Source organism: Pelodiscus sinensis, chromosome 27 (assembly GCF_052426305.1).
Source record: "Pelodiscus sinensis isolate ZL-2025 chromosome 27, ASM5242630v1, whole genome shotgun sequence".
Classification (NCBI taxonomy): domain Eukaryota; kingdom Metazoa; phylum Chordata; order Testudines; family Trionychidae; genus Pelodiscus; species Pelodiscus sinensis.
Window position 1 is genome coordinate 10,516,905 of NC_143078.1, and position 21,354 is coordinate 10,538,258.

The 21,354-nt window shown below is 51.4% G+C and overlaps 1 protein-coding gene and 1 long non-coding RNA gene across 6 annotated transcripts in view; one reads left to right on the forward strand and one right to left on the reverse strand.

Annotated features, from left to right (window-relative positions):
* The first annotated feature begins 968 nt into the window (after nucleotides 1-968).
* LOC142820867 (uncharacterized) lies at nucleotides 969-14,160 on the forward strand. Its single transcript, XR_012897812.2, has 2 exons — nucleotides 969-1,861; nucleotides 13,826-14,160. It is a non-coding gene; the product is annotated as an uncharacterized LOC142820867 (long non-coding RNA).
* Nucleotides 14,161-19,296: 5,136 nt separating this feature from the next.
* The window catches only part of MDFI (MyoD family inhibitor), a 48,752-nt gene continuing 46,694 nt past the window's right edge, over nucleotides 19,297-21,354 (reverse strand). For all 5 annotated transcript variants that reach the window (XR_016347933.1, XR_016347932.1, XR_016347931.1 and 2 more), the window contains exon 6: nucleotides 19,297-20,802. The gene's annotated coding sequence lies outside the window, so the exon portion shown is untranslated. The remainder of the gene's footprint in view (nucleotides 20,803-21,354) is intronic.

Below are 21,354 nucleotides of genomic sequence, written 5' to 3' on the forward strand. Positions count from 1 at the left end.
TCTCTCAACTCTATATTATCAGGTAGCGGCTGACGAATCAGCCCTGTTAATATTATGGCCTTGGTTAAAGATCCTCGCTCTGCTATTTTTTTTTTTTTTAAAGCTAAAAAACCCGTGTCAATTTTATCCCCTCTTCTGCTAAATTTTAATTAGATTTTGCATGGGCATCTGTAGAGGGCGAGTAAGGGGACAAAGGGACAAGGGTTTTTCCTTTTATGTTCAGGGATGCTGGCGAAAGAAGAATTTTGACAGATGGTGTGCCCCCCCGCCCCCCGCCACTGCTCTAGCTCTTCTGCTTTTATTTAGCATTATGTTCCTCTGCTGAGGTTGCCCAGTGGGTCAGAGTTCAGGACGCCACATGGAACACACACCTTAAAAACCAAATCTTTTTTCAAAGCCTTCATTTGGGAGTGGATTTCCAGGGCTGCTGGCTGGGTGCATGTTGGGTGCTGAGTGCTTCTGAAACTCTGTAAGCCCTGGTCTCTACACTAGGGCTATGTCTACACTGCAGGCTTCTTTCGCAAGAACAGGTGTTCTTGCGCAAAAACTTGCCGGCTGTCTACACCGCACACGCGTTCTTGCGCAAGTACATTTACAGTACAGCGTTGGAAAACAGGGCTTCTTCCGGAAGAGGAATACCTCTCCCCACAAGGAATAAGCCCTCTTGCGCAACATGAATTTCTTGTGCAAGAAGCCCCTATGATTAAAATGGCCATCAGAGCTTTCTTGTACAAGAGAACGTCCACACTGCCATGGATACACTTGCGCAAAAGCTCTTGTGGAAGATTTTTTTGCATCTCCTCCCGTCATTTGTCTAGGTAAACAGGGTTTCCTGGGTACCACTCTTCTGCACCTTGTCTCTCCTCTTTTTTCCATAGCCCATTGTCCTCCCACTGACCAGAACTGGTTGTCTTCCAAGATGGGCTGGGCCAGAAACCACATCTCTGTCGTGTGTGTGTGTCCCCATCTGTCCGTCCGTCCATCCCAGCTGCTGGGCAAGGTAACACCTCTGCTCCACAACAAACCCTCTTTCACCACTTTGTTACACAGGGATACTGAGTCATGTGCGCACACCCCAATCATGTAAAACAGGGCTACTCAACTTTGGAAGCCCCAGGGGCCACAGTGATACTCACAGCACATGTCAAGGGCCGCAACTTCAGTGTGGTTGCATATACATGCAAATGTATATGCAAATAGCTTCTTTGACACTAACGGGCATGAATACAAAGATTAAGGCAAGATTACACAACACACAGGCCCATTTAAGTCAGTTCTGCTGATATTAATAAAATGCAATATTTCCCCCATTTCCACCCATATGCCAACACTTTTAATGAGCAATAACAGTCCAGGAATTTAACAACTAAAACACATATCAACAGAAGACCATTCTATTGGCTACTTTTTTGTTTTGGCTCTCACCCACAGGCCGTGTATTGAGTAGCCCTGATGTAAAACACTACAACCCCCCCTCCACTTCACCACAGGGTTTCCTGAGACAGCCCAGTTCATTCCGCTCTTATGCCAGCTGTCCTTGTTGTCCTGGTCACTGATCGGAGAGACGTGCTCATATTTAGGGACAGACCTTCAGCTGGTGTAAACTGGTGGAGCTGTGCTGATTTACACGCACCGTGGACTTGGCCGTTCCTCTTTTCCAAGCCCTGAGACGGTTTCCTCAACAGTTTCCTGTCAGCCGGCCGCCGTACCAAAGTGAAATTGCAGCCGCTTGCTTCCTGAAGTTTGGTCATTAGCTGCTTGTGAAAGACAAGTACACAATGATGGGATTTCTGCTGCCAGATGCCTCTTAATGTCGCACACAAGGCGGTCAATGTTCTGAAACAGTGGCTGACTGGGAGAGGTGAGAGTGAAATCTCATAACAGTCCATTGGTTTTTTTTTCTTTTTTTGAGAAAACGTCTTCCATATGGGGGGGAGGGGAGGTTTCTGTCTTCTGTTTTGCATGGTTCACAGGCAAGAGTCAAGCAAGATTTGCTGCACTGTGCTGTCACGAAAACCCATCCTGAAGGAAAGAGAAGTGAAAAGCAGGCCTGCCGGCAGGAAGGGCAATAAAGGCCTGGCGAGCCAAAAGGGACTGGGGCTCCTAGCTGCAGAAGCTGGAGCCCTGGGCTGTTTAAATCTCCTCTGGAGCAGCTGCTGGGTGTGCTCCAGGACATGCTGAGAGCTGGGCGGAGGGCCACCGTTATGCACTCCAGGTGACGCCGAGGGCCGGCTGCTCTGGCCCCACCCCTTCTACCTGAGGCCACACCCCTTCTGGGAGCATGGAGCTGGGCCTGCCCCCGCTTTGCCCAGGGGCCCGGCAAGTCTGTTGGCCCCCCCCTGTTGAAAAATCAACCTAGCTTGCCTCCACAGAATAACAGGAGTTTGTTACAGGGGACCGAGAGAGTCAGGCCTCCTGGTTCCAAGTCCAGCGCTGCCCCTATGTAATGGTGCAACCTCAGGAAAATCACTCACCCTCTCTGTAAAGTGGAGGGTAACCAGGCTTTACACAGCTCTCTAGCAGGCTCTGTGCTGTGGCTGAAGAGCCGTGAGCCACTAGGCAGGGACTCCAGAGCTCTGGGACCAGTTCCCGCCTTAACCATAGAGCCCCAATAGGAGCCTGGGCAAATCACATAGGAAAGAATTTTCCGAGAGGCTCCGCTCCCACATAGAAGAGGCCGAGGTCTCGAGAGCTCAGCCTGTTAGGACAGAGGAAGTACCTGTCCCCGGAACGACGTCCTCTCTGGGGGAACGTCCAATAGCAGCTCCCCTGCACAAAAGTTTAGGATGCCAAGGCGAATGCTGTATCCAGTGGAGGATTTACGGTGGCAGAGTGTAATCGTTCAAACTGGAATCTGGCCAGAAGACCAAGGCAAGAAAAGCTCAGCTCTCACAGAAAGCACCCTGGGATCAAACCGGTTCCACCAAACAGTCCCTGGGCTGGAATTGAAAGAAGCACCTCAGGGATTGTGGTTCATCTCGCTTGTGCACCAAAGATTTAGGGGCAGAGCAGAGCTGTCAAGTGCTTTAAGGAAATTAATTGTGACTGGATCCCCTCCCACCATCCCTGTTGTGGCTGCTCGAAAACAAATATCAGCTGTGTGGAACAACCACTGAAGGGACCAGAAGAGAGAAGAACAAAACCCGCCTGCAGCGTGAAATCTATGGCGTGGGGAGAAGGCTGCATGTTTGGGAGGGAAAAGCGAAAGCCACAGCAAGATGATGCTACTGCCGAATCTGGATGGAAACTGGAGTTTAAGCCTATACAACAATGGTGGGCAACCCACGGCCGCTTCTTCCACACCTCCCATGCGCCGGAGTCTCGCACCTACCTACTCCTGTCCCTCCCTGCCAGCACTTTCGGAGTGCTGGGAATCGGCTGATTCATGGTATTCAAACTCTGGTAGGAGCAGGGACAGAGCACCGTTCATCCAATTCATAGCGCTTGGAAAGTGCTGGGAGGGAGGGACAGCATGGGTAAGTGTAGGGCTCCATTGCCCTAGAGCATGAGAGGCAGAGGGGAAGGGGGCAGAGAGAGGGTGCGCCGGCGCCAGGTGCAACCCCAATGGGTCGTCTGCGGCCCGCAGGCTGCCCACCACTGGTTTTCAGTCTTGTGGCTCACTGAGATGAAGGGGGGGGGCCGCTCGTGAGTCTTGGTTGCCCATCGCTGCTGCACAATGCGCACAGCAGGCAGGTGCTGCAGCTACGTTGACAGCGAACAGGACGGGAGGGCCAAGGCTGTTCCGAGTGGGGCATGGAGCAACCCCCTTCAGTGACCCAGGCACAGGGCAACCCCCACCCTGCCCCAGGCCCCGCCCCTGCCACACCCCTTTCCTAAGCCCCACCCCTGCTCCACTCCCTTACCATCTTCCTCGGGGCAACACGGCCCTGAGGGATTACGGGGCCTTGTACGGCGGCAGCAGGGCTCACTCCCGCCCTCCCCATGTGGGCAGCAGGAGCCGAAGCAGCACGTCAGCCTGCTCCGCCCAGTCGCACCGCCCTCTCCCAGCTTCTCCACAGCATGGGAGAACAGAGTGCCCTGGGGGCGGGAAGCTCCACTTCCCACCCCCTCAGAGACGACGAGCTCAACAGGTCTCTCCCATCCATCGGCTGGCTGCCATTGGGGTCCCCAAAAATGCAGGTTCTGGGGCTACTTCTCTGAATTGTCCAATGGCCAGGACAGTTCTGGGGAAGGCGTTAGCATGAGTCTACACCCTCCTCCTGGTCCTACGGAGCATTTCATTTGCATCCCGTAGTCTGAATGCCACCCCCTGGGTTTCCTTCTGCTGTCTTCAGTCGGGAGCAGACCTAATTCTTTTCCATTGGGCACCCCTTGGGGCAGGGACTTTGGAGTACGCATGTGCCCAGCACAATGGGACCCAATACTCTAAGATGAGCGGAAATGCCTCCACCACACCTTCACTGGGAGCTGCACAGAACAAGGAACTTTCCTGTGAGGTTCATGGCTGCTCCTTTTCGGTAAGGAGGTGTGGCCCGCAGGTGGTTGGCTGGGAAACTGTCCCCACTAATATATAACCCTTGAATAGTTTGGACCTGCGAGGGTATCTGGTCCATCGCATGGAGTCAGTGTTGTGTGTTGTTTGTTGCCAACAGGATATTCTACAAGGCTTTGCGCAGCCTGGTTAAGCAATGAGATTCCTGGAAGAAAAATTGCACACCCTGCTAAATCCAGTATTGAGATGCCGAAGATTGTGTGTAATGGGCCAACTCGTCAGCTGGTGTCAATGGGCTAGAGTCTGACCCTCAGCTCTCTAGCGGCATCTTTTTACAGAAGCTGAAAGTTTGGCCCCAAATCCAGGCATGGTTCTGCCACACAGAGCCAGGTATAGATTGCCTGCTTGCTGTGATACCTTCGCAGAGATCCTGGACAATTGAATGCCCCTTTTAAAATGCAAGGACTGGTAGTTCTCACTACAACTTAAGAAAGATTGAGTTAATGATTAGCAGCAACACAGGCCGGCTTTTAAATGCTGGCGGACAACTGGAGAGATGCTCTAACCCGCATGGTAATGCATGAAAGCGATTATTCAATAACATCTGGAAGCCATTTATGAGGTATATTCACTGCCACAGTGAATGAGTACAGAGGCTAGACTAGTTCTGTAAGGGAGCCCATTGCGTTCACTTAGGCACATCATAAAATTAAGCACTTAGGGACCAAAATACCTTAAAGGATCTAGGCCTAAGGGTTTGTCTCCATTATACCGAGGATTGATGCTGCAGCGATCAATCCACCAAAGGTCGATTTATCGTGTTTATCCAGAGCTTAGGCATGACTGATTGATCTCCGAGAGCTCTCCCGTCGATTCTGGTGCTCCACCAGGACGAGGAGAGTAGCCGGATGTAATGGGGTCGACTCACCAGCATGGCACCTTCAGCAAGGTGACATTGGGGAATCAGCTGGCTGTTCCGACGCGCCCCTTTCCACTGGCGTCTCCCCATGTCCTCCATCGGTACGGCGTTGTCTTCAGGGCACCGCCCTCCAGCCATGCCCACTCTGGTCTTGGTCTGCACCCCCTTCCGGGGGGGGGGGTTATTGTTCTTCCTCCACTACACTCTCCAGGGTCCTCCCTAGAACCCCCCAGTTCTTCTGCCAGGGAACACCCAGCTCCCTCCAGCAACACCCAGTTCCCTTGCACCCTCCAGGCCTCAGTGGCCCCCTGTCTAGTCCCTGTCTCCGGGCAGACTGCAGTGCCATCTGGCCTCTCCTCCCCGGCAAAGTGTGCGGACCTGTTACCTCTGCCTACCAGGTTGCCTCCTTCCACCCTGCCTTCAGGCCTACCATCTCTGCCTCTAGCAGCCCTGCCTACCATGGCTACCTCTTGCAGCCCCTAGAGCCTCAGGCCTGGTAACCTGGGTTTGCTAGGCCAAAGCCTCCCTAGCCCTTCCTGCTTCCCTGCCAGTCAGGCTTCTACTGCCTTCCCTCCAGAGCAGCAGCTAGGTCCCCTTCCCTTCCAGGAGTCCCTCATTATAGCCACCAGATGGGCCCACATTAGCTGCCTCAGCCAGGCTAGGCTCTGACTCCATTCTCAGCCCCTTAAAGGGCAATGCGCTATCACAACGGAGTTGATGGGATAGCAGCCCCCATCGACCTTACCGCGCAACAGACGCCGTGGTAAGTACGTCGCCTTTAGCGATGTTCTTTGCATCGCAGACTCTGCGTAGGTTACATTGATAGTGGGGTTTAGTGGAGACAAGTTGTAAGTCTCATTTGAAAATGGGTCTTAGGGTGCGTCTACAGCAGGGCTTAACTCAAAATAAGCTACACAAATTGAGCTACATCAATTGCGTATCTTATTTCAAAATAGGGAGTGTCCACACAGCACTTATTTCGAAATAGAGCCCTCTTTCTCCGACTTCCTTTACTCCTCGTACAATGAGGGTTACAGGCGTCGGAGTAAGAAGTCCTCCAGCTTGACAGTATTTGACACTATTTCGAAATAACTGCCTGCGGTGTGGACATGGACCTAGTTATTTCGAAATAGTGTTGCAGTGTAGCCGTTCCCTTAGATGCTTTTGAAAATGTTGCCATTAGCCTCATTGGATGAGGTCCCACTGTCAAATAATTAACACCCAAGGTAATTTGCCTGGATACAGCCCCACCAGCTGAAGGAGATCTATGGCAGTACTGAAATCACCAGTCTTTGCTTTCCATGAGGAATTTTTTAACAATGAGGGTAATCTGGGACAATTTGCCAAGCATCCTGGTGGATTCTCCTTCACTGGCAATTTTAAAATCAAGATGCTCTGCTCCAGGAAATATTCTGGGGCGGGTTTCTGGCATGGGCTATCCTCAAGGTCAGAGTAGAAGTTGCCATGGTCTTTTCTGACCGCGGAATCTGTGCCTCCATCCCTCAGATGGAACGTTTTTCAGTCCCGCTCAGCAAAGAGAACAACCGAACAACGTCATAGCCACGTGACTACATGCAATGCCTGGCAAATGAAAGCCAGAGAGTCACAGCCCAGTAACTGCAGCATCCAGATAATGTCACGCACCCTCTGGGGTGAAAAGCTAAATAACACCGAAGGCCCTTAAACATGGAGGAGCAAGGATGCCACCGCAGATCTACGACTCCCCATAATCATACATGAAGTGGGTCTGGCCCACGAAAGCTCATCATCTAATAAACCATCTTGTTAGTCTTTAAAGTGCTACATGGTCCTGTATTTTGTTTCAGCTACACCAGACTAACACGGCTACATTTCTATCTCCATAATCATACAGTTCTTGAGTGGCCTAGATGTTAGGGCATTGGCCTGGGGACTCTAGAGTTCAGGGTTTGAACCCTGCCCACCCAGGAAGCCTCACCAGGACCAGCAGTAGCTGCCCATTAGGAAAGCTGGATAAGGGATGCCCTCTCCTTCCCTGTACCTCTGTTCCCCAGCCAGATATGACTCTCAGCCAGCAGGGAGAGCAGAAGGGGTAGAACCTCTGGCCTTCCAGCTATGGAAGGAAAGCACAGTCTTCTATTCATCAATCAGTAATAATAGTAATTAATAATGACACTGACTGTTATAAAGCACGAGATACAAGCCTGATTATCTTATCACTAGCATGCAAGTCAATGGAGAGTCTCCATTAACAGCCTGTGGCCTCTGATACACACAACTGAGCAGTTCTGATTCCATCCAGCAGTGGATAGTGAGGCCTGTCTCTCTCTCCCACCAGAGTAGATACACACAGAGAAGCTAGTTCACTGCAGTATCAAAAGCTGGCCCGCACGTCAAATGAAAACATTATTCAAAGAGCCTCCCAACCAGCCCGGCTCCAGGTATAAATATCACACAGGCGGCCAAATTCTGCCCTCATGCAAGCCCATTTAAGTGGGTGTGGTTGCAGGGGTGTGATTGAGGGCAAGCTTTGGCTGGCTGCCTTGAATAAGCAAGATACAGTACTAGCTAATTACAGCACCTATCCAAACCCCAAAGGCAGCTGAATACACACTCCTCAGGCTCCTTCACGCCACATTCAGTCTCTGGTTCTCTTTGAGCGACTCTTTATGAAGCAGGGTGGAGCTGGCAGTGTGGTTCAATGAGGCACTTGAGAGCTCCCTGGCTGAAGCCCTGGGCCTTTGAGATACACTGAAACCAGCACTGAGGACCATCACAGGGGAAGGAAACAAACCCTCTCAAAGCTGAAGAGCACACACCAAAAAAGCTAACGGTGCGCACAGAGCCTGCACTTCAGGGGCTAAACCAGGGAGCCCTCCCTAAGATTTTTACCACAGGGTGGGGAAACTAAGTCCCAGGGGCTGGGTGTGGCCCCCAGTTTGCCTGGATCCAGCCCCAGAAGGCTCAGGGTCACCCCAACTCCCAGCATTGGGGAGCCCACGCTGAAGCTCCATCTCTCCCACCCCCCCACGGGGCTGGAGCACACAAAATCTACTAGCCTTGCCCCCCTCCTCCACTCCCACTCTGTGGAGAGTTGGTTCTCAGTTGGGGACCATGTCAATGAAGGGTTTTGGTGTTTGCTTCTCACGTGTGTGCGGCTCCCGACTGGTTTTTCTGTGGGTCAGTAACACGAAAAAGGTTCCCTGCCCCTGGTACATGGGTGTTCTCGGCTGCTGCCAACATCTCCTCCCCTTCCTGAAATGGATGCAGGGGACAGGGTAGGGTTGGCCATTGCGCTCTGTACATCAGCTGTCTCTGAGTTGGATTCTTATGAACGGGTGGAGTTTAGTGACCCCCAGACGCCTCTACACTCCACCATTTCTGGGACTGGGATTGAACTGGCCAGCGATTCAGACTGCTGTAACTGGGGGTATGTCTAGACTGCATCCCTCTGTTGGCAGAGGGATGCAGATTAGGCAGGTCGACATTGTGAATGAAGCGGGGATTTAAATAGCCCGTGCTTCATTTGCGTAAAAATGGCCGGTGCTTCTTGCTGACGTGGCACTTTGTCCGCAAAAAGCGGCAGTCTAGCAGGGGATCTGTCAAGAAAGAAAGCCTTTTTCGGCAGATCCTGTAACCTCTGTCTCGACAGATCCTTGGGATTCTGGTGGTCTCCGTTCCCTGCTGCTCAGTGTGGACCCAAAGGTAGTGGAGAATCTGACTGTATTCCCCCCAAAAACTTACTGCAGCCTTTCTGCTGTGGACTATTAAGAGGTAACAATACCTACTACAGCAGCAGATAGGAAACTAGGATGCTCTTCCGCTGATTTCCACTGAAAACCCCAACTCTTGAGCTCTCAGTGCCTTCGTTTCTGCATCTATAAAACAGAGCTACCCGTACTTCCTTCCTTCCCTTTGGAAACAGCTTTATGACTGTAGTGTGCCAAGTGTTATTCATACTAACAAACAGATGCTGCGCATCAGTCAGAAGTGGTAGCAGCTGAGTGGTGGATAAAACAACTCCTTTTGTGCCACTCGGTTTATGCTAATTCACCTATTGACATCAACCGAACCATTTTAGGATAATGAGGCCCAATAGCGTGGCTGTGATGCATAGGACCAGGCCTGCTAGAAAATTAGTAGATTAAATCTTTCTGCAGCAGTGAAACTCAGCCATCACCAACAATGCTCTCTAATCTTTCCCGTCCACGTGCGGAATAATTTTATGTGCATCGAGCTATGTGCCGATGTGCACCACCAGTAGAAACAAAACACCAAGCTGTGGGCACTATGCTAATCAGCTGGGCAGCATTTGAAATGCACTCGAGCAGCCACACACGCACACAGCTTACAGGGAACACTGATCACCAGAGACCAGGCTTACCTGGGATGTGAAGATAATCTGACGGTGCGGTTGCACTGTAATAATGCGTGCATTGGTGCGCTGTTTAAAATCAGAGCAGGGGGGCTTGTAAATAATCCATCTTCTCCAAAGCATGCTGCTGACACATGTTAACTGCAATAATAAGAGCAATCAATTACTTAGAAGAAAAAACAGTCTCCATAAAGAGACTGAGTTAGACCATTTAGCTGCAAACAGTTACTCTCTCAGTCCCAGGCTCCAGTCTGTTTCTGAGTTCCCCACCCACTCGGCCTTCCCCACACCATTGTGCCTTTAAGAGAAAACAGATTGGACACCATCTTGGATGGATTTTCATAAGAGCGCCACTCCTAGTCAGGCACCGACGGACCAGCCAGATTTTTCAACAGTGCTCAGCACAGCCAGTGCTCTGGGCTCCTCTGAAAATCCGGCCTCATCTAGGCTGGCTGAATGGGAACAGAGTCCTTTTGGAGCAATCTGCCCCCAACGGTGGATGCAGAGCCTGGCCCTGTTACCATTTAGACCTCGTCTATTTTTAAAAATGGAATGGAATGTTGTTTTAAGAGGAAGGCTGGCTCAGTGGTCAGAGTCAGCTTGGGATGTGGAAGACTGGGGTCCAGTCATCTGTTTATCCACAGACTCCCTTGAGTGAATCACTGTGCCTCTATGTACCTCAGTTTCCCCATCTGTAGGATAGAGATAACACCCCTGTCCTACCGCATGGGAGGGGAGTGTAAGGATAAATACACTGATGTGCTCAGTGGTATTGATAATGGGACTCAGCTAAGTACCATACACAGCTGTCTGTCTCTTGTGAGACTGTGGTGTGAGTGTGATAGTGCGTACAAGGCAATGCAAGTTAGGGAGCATGCAGCTGGGAGGGAAAGTGGGCTGGGTGTATGTAACTGCAGGGTGCTGTGTCTGCTTACATGAGACCTTTGGATAGCATGTGAGAGTATGGTAGTGCACAAGATCACATGAAAGTGTGCAAGACTCCTAGGCAGTGGTCCCTGATTTTCTAAATTTTCACATCCATGTGCAGAATAAATTTTGTGATGTGCACCAAGGCATGCACAGATGTGCACCACCAATAGAAACACACGCTGCCTGCTGAGGGTGCTCTGCTAATCAGCTGGGCAGCCCCTGGATCTCTCCTAGGTGGCTGGCCAAGTGCTCAACTTACAGGGCACACTGCTCCTAAGTGCGACACCAATACACAGCAATATTCCACTCCCTACAGCTATTTTTGCTGGGGTAGGTCAAGACACAGGGAGCCGGGAGCCATTGTCACCCTCTCCTGCATGCATGGGACAGGCTGGGTTGCAGGAATAGCCGTGAGTTTCACCCATAATACTCCACTTTGGCCATTTCCAACACTGACTCCTGCTGGGAGGTGATGGAAGAGGCCTAGACCACCCACACACAGCGACTATACAAAACCTAGGCTTTGTGTGACTCTGGTCCCTTTCCTCACCCTGTGTTGGTCTTGTCTAGACCAGTGGTTCTCAAACTTTTTGGCCCGTGGCCCACCCCGCTCAAGGCAGACCTTTCCATGAGACCAGCAGCCTGTCACACATGTTGACAAAATGGGGGCAGAGAGGGGTGGGGGTAGGTTCTGGCCAAGAAGTTGGTTGCAGAAGTGGGGGTCTGGGAGGGAGACACAGTGCAGGAGTGGGGTGGGGGTCAGGAAGGGGATGGGCAGGTGGGGTCCTTACCTGTCTCTGTGCCTCCTGCTGCTCACAGGCACTTTCACCCTGCTGCTCCCATTGGCCATGATTCCAGCCAATGGGAGCCACGGGAAAAGCCTCCAGGCAAGTGGTTTCCTGCACTGCAGTTACCCAGCCAGGAACAGGGAGAGCAGCAGCACATGGAGATCACAAGCCGCGATGCTTACGCTCCTCCCCACACAATGGGAAGCTGGCCCTCCAAACTCACAAGTGGGGGGCTGGCGCACAAGTGCAGACACCCCACTGCCGGAGTGGTGAGCCCAGAGCCTGCAGCCCACCTGCAACACAATCACTAGCCCACACTCGGAGAACCACTGGTCTAGACTGTGAACTTTCAAGGTCCAGGCTGTTGTATGTGCGTGTGTACAGGCCCCTAGCAAACTGGGGGCCTGATCTCCATGCGGCCTTGTGGTTTCTCTAATTACAGAACTCACAACCCTGTGAAGGTCATGTACATGCAACATTGCACGTGTGTACAAGGCGCGAGAAGCCACACGCGGCTGGGTGTCTGTGTGAGAATGGGTGTGGGGCTGTATGCGGAGGTGGGCGCGTGGGTACTGCACATGGATATGTGCACAACGTGGGCCAACTCTCCCCATCCCTTCTGTTTTAAAACAGGATCTTTGCCCTATTTTCACTCTATCGCTCAAACAGGCCTGAGCCCATTCAGTGCATTTCAAAGTGGGCTAAAGGTATGTGCCTCCTCCTCCTCCAGAAACATCCCTGTTAATGGCTTTCGAATGGGGGTGTATGTGCACGCATTGGCGGCTGGCCCAGCCTCGATCATACAGCAAACGTCTCAGCATGGAGGGATTTAAACTCACACCAGCGCCTCTCCGATTTCAGCTGCATTTTTAAAGAAAATAAGTCCCCTCGACTGCAGCAGGAAATCACTGTTTGGATTTATGAGGCACCTCTTCCTGTCCATCCTCTCGGAAAACGCCTTTGGTGGATCGACATGGCGGCTCCATTCCCCCAGCGACTCCTGCGGGAACAATGCAGACAACAGAAGCTTGGAAAATAAGGGGTAGTCCAGTGGTTCTCAACTAAGGGTTTTCCGGGGGGTACACCAACTCACCTCACCACATAAGTAGTAGTATTTTAGGCTACATAACAGGCACTAGCAGAGTTAGTGCAGCTAAAATTTCATACAGATGACGTATTTATACTGCTCTATATACTATACATTGAAATGTAAGCACAATATTTATCGTCCAGTGGGGTAGAGTGCCAGCATGGACTCCCTGATTCTGGGGGGGGGGGCGGGGGGGGGGCAGATCCAGGCAAGTCGGTGACTGCATCCGGCCCCCGAGCCTTAAGTTCCCCACCTCTGACTTAGGCCTTTCCCAACACTGACTCCTGCTGGCCGATGATGGAAGAGGACCAGACCACAAACACAGCCACTATGCACAACCTAGGCCAAATGTCAACTCATTTGCCAGCAACCGCATCTTCCAGTTGTTTTATTCATTCTGCTGGAAGAGTTCATTGGCACACCTGTTCCAGTGGCAAGCAGAAGCGAAGATCCCCTTCCCATGGCAACGTCTTTCCAGTGACCGAACGCTTTAGCCCCCTTGCGGTAAATGGATCCCGTCCGCCACTTCTGTGGCTTCACTCACTGCTGCCTCCTGCTGGCCACTCCGGGGATTTGTGGTTGCACTCCATCACTATCTTGCTTTGTGAGCGACAGCCTCTTTCTCGCTCCCATCACCACAGTGTTTTCTCTGGGACTTGGCCCTCTGGCCAGGTCTCTCAGCCTTCCCCCCACCTTCTGAGGCACCATCCTTCAAAGTGTCTGTCACCCTCCTACAGTGACGCCGGCTGCCTTCCATTCACTGGCCTGCTGGTGCCGCTTCCCCAGTGGTGGGTAGGGAAACCCTGGCCTCTCTGTTCCTTCTTCCCAGCGAGTCACCATGGGCTGCTTGTCTCCAGCTGCCAGACACACCTTCCTCCTCCCAGGGAGTGACTGCAGCCCCCTCCCTTCGTAGACATCCCCCTGTTTCCACACAGGTGAGCTTCCCCTAACTATGGCTTTCCTCATAGCCATCAGCCTAATAAGTTACTTGGCCCATCGGGCCTCCATTAACCATCTAGGGTCAATGTGGGGTGGACACCCCATCTCACACGGCTAATGCTGGGACTAGGAGGTCAGAGTGTTACCTCCCACACTCTTTATTCAGCAAGGTGTGACAAAGTGCAGGGCAGGTGTACCAAATGGGCAGGCCTCAAGGGAACCCGGGTGCCTGTCATTAGTCAATGCCCATCAGAGGACGCTGCAGAAGAATTTGCCGTTGCCGTCCCCTTCTGAGGGGAGCTCTGCTCTAGAGCCTCAGCCTCACTTTGTTTGGCACTTGCTCTCTTTGCAGGTTAAAAAAGAAAATTGGATGAAACCACTGCCTGTCTGGAGCCTGGGACCTCAGAGGGAGAAGGTGAAGCTGCTGAGACCGCAGCCATCAAGCTGTTTGTTTTCTGGTGGGGGAAGTGGGGGAACCCAGCCTACTGGCTGACAGACCTGAAATGTTAATTTGTTCCAGCTGTTGTCAGTCTGGCAGGCTCTCAAAGCAAGTTTAATAGACTACAGGCTTCTCTGCTTGCCCCCATCTTGCCACTGGCTTCGCTTAGCGGAGGCAGCCTCGCGGAACCTGAATGATTAAACTAACGTCCTCGCCTTCCAACGGTTTGTTTTCTCTTTGGCTTGAAAGACTTTTGTGCCGTGTGTTTATTTCCTCATTCCCTGGCCCTTTAAAATGGCCACTAATTAAAGAGGAGGCCAATTATGCAGGGTCAGGGCTGTGAATAAGGGGCAGGCAGGAGCAAGTGGGACTCAACGAATGGTGATGCTTGTCAACCAGAAGAAAGATGATGGGGTTCATGATCCTTCTCGGAGCCTGCGCCACTTTGGTTTGGGGCCAGCCAGGAAACAGGATCAACATCGTCTTTGTAGTTGGGAGGAAAATAATCCTTTCACTTGCATTGTATTGATTTTGATTAAAGACGCAAGTAGGACACACAGTTGACAGCACAGAACTTCTACGCTTGATCAGACTTGAGATCCGTCTAGTACGGAATCCTATCTCTGACCAGCCCCAGATGTAGCCCAAGGAAGTGACAGGATAATGTAGCCTTACTGGGGTAATTTTGGTTAGAAGTTGGCTGATGCCCTGACGGAAATGGGCTACAGAGAATTTTCAACTAAACATTTTTCGTTTGGAAAATGCCCTTCTAATTTAAGTCCATTTTTTTCTGAAATTACAGAGATTGTTTAGGGGAAAAACAGTTTTAAAATGTCTAAATGGAGGCCCTGACATCTTCCGAATGGACAATCTTGCTTTTTTGTCACTTGGGCCTGATTTTTCGCTTCAAAACTGACTTTATATTAGAAAAATACAAATGAAAATTAAAAGTAAAAACTCAAAAGGGATTGAAATCAAAATGAAATGTTCCAAACGTATCAATATGGAAATGTTTTGGTTGACCCAGTACAAATCTTTTCCCGTGCTATGCCAAAAATTGCAAAATGTTGTTTTTTCCTTCTGATATGTGATACAAAAACATTACAAAAAATGGGAAATCTAATTTTTTTTTCCACACGGGATTTAAAATCCATTTTCTGACCAGCTCAATTTATTACATCCCTTCCAAAACTCAGGATTATTTTCATGTCTTTTCTATTCTAACACAGAGAGACAAGATGGGCGAGGTAATATCTTTTATTGGACTAACATCTGTTGGCAAAAGAAACAAGCTTTCAAGTTACACAGCACTCTTCTAGTCTGGGAAAGGAAAGATTGTCTTTCTTACCAACAGGAGTTGGTCCAATAAAAGTTATTATACCTCACCAACTGTGTGTCTCACATACTGGGACACCAATACAGCTGCACCACTGCACATGTTAGAATGCAGGATATTTTTGTAGGGTACAGTTTTCAAAAGTGTCAAAGTGATTTAGCACCCTTAGGCCCCTTTGCAAAAGTGACTTCCATAACCGGAGGGTGCTTGTACACAATCAGCAATGACAGGATTACGTAATATTATTTCAACGGTCCTTCTAATTTTTTCCGTCCATGTGTGGAATACATTTTGTTATGTGCACCTCGGCTGTGCACCACCAGGAGAAACACATGCTGCCAGCAGCTGTGGGTGCTCTGTAAATTGAGGTTCCTTCCCCCACTCCTTCCCAGAGCATCCCATACCCTTGGCCCTAACCTCCATCTGTTCTAACAACCGGTTCATCTGGTTCTCCAGTCAGGATGCGGCCGTTTGTACAGAGGAGCACTCTGGGAAGAGTAATTCGCAGGCAGAGATGGCTGGTCGAATGAATGGTGCCTTAATGCCTCCCAAAGAGCTGGAAGTGTTGTTCCCTCACAGTCAATTAGCAATTAGACGATGAACTTTCATTATTAACATGCCCTTCATCTCGTCCCTAACAAACCGCCGGCAGCGAGCCTGGCACAAATTAAAGGCGCAACAAGGGTCCCTTCAGCTGACACCACTTGGCTAGCGGCCTCCTGGGAGCCCACCAGCCCTTTGGCTTTCCAGACACTAGGCCCCAGGCCTGAACTAGTGAACCCGGGACTCAGGCTGGCTTACGACCTGGGCTGGTGATCTCGCTGTGCCCTCGAGACAACTGCTATCGGCAAGGCACCTGTGTCCAGTTTCCCTCTACAGCCAGAGACTGATCCTACGCCTCCCTGGGAGTCATTCCATTGCCCGCAGGATGGGAGAACAACGCAAGGAGAAGCGAGCAGAACAGCAGAAGAACCAGCCCCCACTGCTCGCTGAACCGATGCTTCCAGCGTCACCAACGCCAACCTTAACTCTGCCCCTAAGCACACAGGCCAGTCAGCCGCCAGGTGTATCCGCTGCCAGCTGGAAGCGGTCCTCCGCCTCCAAGCCACCCAAGAAACGTCACAGCTCATTGCTGCCAGCCTCAGAGGTGCGGGCGGGAGGGGGCGCCCTGGCCAGCTGGAGCCTATGGTTAACGAGAGACTAACAACCCCCTTAAATCGCCATCGCTTTGGCAGCCGGACAGCTCCTTGACTTGGAGAGGCTTCCGAGGGAACTGTAAAACTCAAGTGTCGGCAGGAGATTAATTAATTGAAACTGAACACATCTGTTGTTAATTAATTCCCAAGCAGCCGGGTTAACTCCTTCCTCACCTGCTTCAGCTCATCTCAAAGCCTTGCGCCCTTTGCCAGGCTCAAAGGGGACAGAACTGCCCCTTTGGCTCCCACCGCAGCGTTTTTGGGGAAAGCAACACGGAGGTGGGAGGGGAAGGTCTGGGCTGAACCGAGTCACAGAGATGGAGGATTCTTGTCTCTTCCTTCTCCTAAGCTAGTTCAGAAAGGAGGGAGGGACACACGTGGGATGGGGGTGGGGGAGAGTGTCAGAGCAAGAGCAGAGCCTGACCTGCACAGGGGAGTTGGTCCAGACCGTCTGGAACTGTCCTGGTGGGATCTCAAAAGTGGTGCGAGCTGTCACTCTCTGGGCAGCCTAGCTAAGCCGTGGGGATTTCAACCCGCCCGCCCTCCTGCAGCTGGCAGTCTCCTGCGATCTGGCTGCAGCTCAGCCCACCTGGCTACAATTTACTTCTCAGATCCCAAGACAGGGCTTTCCACTCCCCAGCCCCCCGATTATTGCCAGAGGAAGGCAATTGACCCTCAGTGCCCTCAGCAAACAGGCCCTTGCAGCCCTCCACTGTGCCCCCCTCCCACGCACCGAGGAGGTGGCCAGCCTGCCCTCTGAAGTGCTTAAAGCAACGTCCCGCCCTGAGAGTGGGGCTCTTCCGAAAATCGAACCCCGGGTTTGGGCACTGAGCATCGAGAATCGGGCCCCTCCGCGCCCAGCCCCGGGCCACAAAGAGCAGGGGAGAGAACTCGAGGGTGGAGGCTTTACCGGCGGGCCCGCTCTGGGGCTGAACTCACATTTCTCCCCTTGGGGACTCCACGACGGGCGGTGGCTCGGGGAAGGGCAAACCCTGTGAGTCCCATTTGTCCCCACATCCGCTCTGCTCAAGACCGGCGGCGTCGCTCCCGGATTCTAGCCCATGAGGCTGTTGCAAGGCTCAGGGGCTGCTCCCAGGGCTGGAGCAAAAACGGGGGTGGGGGGGGGAGGTCTGTGGTAAGTGCCAGCTGCAGCCCTTCTGACCCGCAGGTGAGGCAGACTCCATTTTGAAACCTACCCAGAAGAGCCTTGCAAGCTGTGGACTGTGACCAGCCCACAGTTCCTCTCAGAACTAGGGTTGCCAGATACCTTCACAAAAAATCCCGAACGGGCAGGGAAAAATTGGTAGAGGAAAAAAAAAAAAAAAAGGTTGCGGTGCCTTTAAATTACCCTGCTCCTTGCTCTCCCCCCTCCTCACAGATGCTGCCAGCCATCTTTTTGAGGGGGGGAAAAAAAAGGCCGCTGCACCTTTAAATTACCACGCTCCTCGCTCCCCCTGCCCTCGCAGATGCATCCATCTGAGGAAAACAGAAAATACCAGACCGGTTTTTTTTTACTGGACGGAGAGCCAAAATACCGAACTGTCCAGGCGAAAACCGGACACATGGCAGCCCTAACCAGAATCCAGCCAGTGACCTGATCCCAGCCACAAGGAGGCAGCCCCTGCGGCTTTATTTAAAATTCATAAACCAAACTTCCTCTGAGAGCTCTGGAGCCTCCAGCTCCATCCCAAGAGGGAGTGCATTTTCCGTTGGTTATGGGAGGGAAATGTGAGGGCTATGCCGCAGGACCAGGAAGGACAACCAGCTTCATCAGTGGGAGGAGCAATTCTGCCTCCAACTCCTTCCTAGAAAGGGTGAGAAGTTAGGGAAGTGGTGAGAAGAGAAAGGAAAAGGAGGGAATATAGTCTGGTAGTTAGAACCGGGAGTCTGCCTTTCTGGCTCTACTGCTGAGACCTCGGCCCACTTACTTGCCTGCTCCATTCCTCAGACGATCTGTCAAAACAATCACATCACCTTCTTTCACCCAGGCATTTGAAATGTTCTCCTGCAAAGTGCTAGGTAAGTGCAACTTGTTATTAAAAAGAAGGAGGAGAAGAAAGGGAAGCCGCTGAAAATGCGTTAAGACATGAGGAAGAAACCAAGGATGGGAGAGAGAAAGAAAAAAAAACAACAGAAGGAGTATAACAAAGATCAAGAGGGAGAGACTTTGAGGAAGGAGGAGAAATCATGCTGAGTTTGCAATAGCACACAAAAGCCAGGGAGAGTCCAGAGGCTTGCAGCGTGGTTCTCTAAAAATAACACCTTCTTCCTCCGAAATGCTGCCCCATGTGGTGTTAATTCAGCATTGTTCTGGCTTTATTGTGCCAGCATTAAAACCAGTGGGTTTTAAATGCCATCAAATGAGAGCAGCAGCATTTCACCCCCACTCGCTTTGCACACGTGTAAACGACAGGATCGGTTGCACTGTAATTGTGAACCTGTATAGTCACACTCCAGTTTGTTGACTTCTCTTTGCTCCTGGGAACTCCACCGAAGCCATACTGCTTTGGGTGGGTGTGAGCTGGAGTCGAGCATGGTTCAGTAGCTCTAATTGTTGGATCTGAGTAAGAAGGAAAGAGTCCAGCCTGTCTCTCAGAATTTGCAGGGCTGGCTGGTAGGAAGCTAACAGCAGCATTATCCTTGTATGCCAAGTAGATTTGATCTGCAGTCACAGAGATACAAACAATTTGGAGCCTTCTGATCAGAGCTGTGAGAAATCCGCCTTTCACATGAAACTTTTTTTTTGAAAGGCAGATATTGTGATACTGCAACAAGTCACAACTTTATGTCAATTTCACGGAATTATCCATTTGGACAACAAAACAAAACAACAACTAAATGAAACACTTGGGTGAGTTTGGTTTTTTAACAACTTTTTTGTTGCAAAACATCCTTGTATTTGCTAGCGAACCTGCTGAGACCGTTAAACAATAGGAAAAAATCAAAATGAAACAGTTGTTTCCAAACAAAACACGATGTTAGCCCAGAAATGATTTTGTTTCCTTTGGCTTTTCCAGTTTGTCAATGAACCCAAAACAAAACAACAACCACCACCACCCATTATTCACCCAGATGTGCTCTTGATGCCAGTTTCACAGTGTCACTTTTCAGCATTTAACCTCTCTTCAGATTAGACCCAGTTCCAGTGAGTGGTGATTTTTATGTGCATTTTCTCATGAAGTCGTCTGTAGGAGTTAATATCACATACATTTAGAAATACATTGTTCCCCACGAAGCAGAGAAACCAAACTCCCTTTCTTAACCCACAAATCTTAAGCCACTTATGTATGAGGGCAGATAAATTAAGGTGGCCCAGGAGATCCTATTTTCTCACGAACACAGTAAACTCGGCGGTGTTTAGTGGGACAAGTTTTCAAAGGCTCTTCACCCATAATTGGGGATGTATTTGCCACAGAGCCCAATGTGCGGAGCTGTTCTGAGAATCTGGCCCCTTTCCTGTTAACATGTGTGCTGAGATGTGTGGCTATGCTGACTTGACCACCCGGCTCATGGGGTTTCATCCAGTGCACAGGAAGGAACAGTCGTGACACTAGGGCAGTCAGGCGAAGCTCCCGTCTGAGAACCGACGGCTCCTCCGCCTTAGGGCTGGCCGGCGCGTACATGCCTCTCCCCGCATGCAGCATCGGGAAGCACGCGATGCAGATGTGCTGAGATCGGGAGAGACACGGGAGGGAGGCGGGGAGAGCGTGGTATGTGCACATTCCCACTCCCCTCTTGTCAGCCTGAGGGACAAAAGCATGCACTGTGCTACTGACAGCAGGCCCCGGCGCAGCTGGAGAAATCTGGTCCCCATTAGTGTCCCTGGCAGAGTGCGTTACCCCAGCTGGCACGCCGGCCAGCCAAGGGGGGAGCTCGGGAGCGGCCAGCAGTCGCTAATTAGCACCACAAGTGAGGCCGTGAGGTGGGGAAGGCAAAGGGCTTTGTCCTGCTCCCCCCAACACCCTGTTCCTGGTTGCCAAGGTTACAGTTTGGGGGCTAAAGGCCTGATCCAGGGCCCAATGGATGGGCTCCCATTTATGTTAATGGACTTTGGAGGAGCCCCCCCCCCCCCCCGGAACAGGCTCAGAAGGGTCCTTTTCCACCTCTCCCCAACCAGGTTCTGTTCAGCCACAGACTGTACCCTGCTTCTGGCTGCACCACCGGAAAAGGGGATTGGGTTGGGTTGCAGGCTGTTCGCTCACACGGCTCGCACCGCCAGCCTGCCCAGACTGTGCCCGGCTGCAAAGTCCACTGTGGCCACAAGGCGCCTTGCCACTGGCGTCAGTCGGCTTTGGATCAGGCCCAAGGTGCACTTGTCGCCTTTCGCTATGCCAGGCTCCGTGCTGCATTAGGTGTCCCTGTGAAAAATAAGCTGGTTCAGTGAGATCTGATCCCCAGAGCGCAAAAGCAGCATGTCTCACGCTGGCCAGCTGGCCCCTTTGGCTTAGGATCCCCTACCCCAGCCCCGAGATGAGCTTAGACCCCCCTTAGGTTTTACTGCAGTGGTTCCCAAACTTTTCAGCATCACACCTCCTTTTCGATTTTTGAGACCCCTCCCTCCCCAAAAAAAATAGCAGCAAAACTTGTTGAGCGAAAGAAAGAAAGAAAGAAAGAAAGAAAGAAAGAAAGAAAGAAAGAAAGAAAGAAAGAAAGAAAGAAAGGAACTGCCTGGGGCTGAAAAACAAAAATAGCAGCAAAACTTGTTTTGCCTTGGTGAGATTGATGAGGGGGGAAGCGGGGGGGGGGGGTAGCTTGGTCGTCTCAAGCCCCCCCCAGAATTTCTTCATGCCCCCCCAGGGGAGCACGCCCCCCAGTTTGGGAACCCTTACTGCATTTCCCTATAGGCAGAGATTGCCAAGGGCTATCCAAGCAGGGAAAGCTGTGATGGATTCCGTTGGGAGAACTCTCCC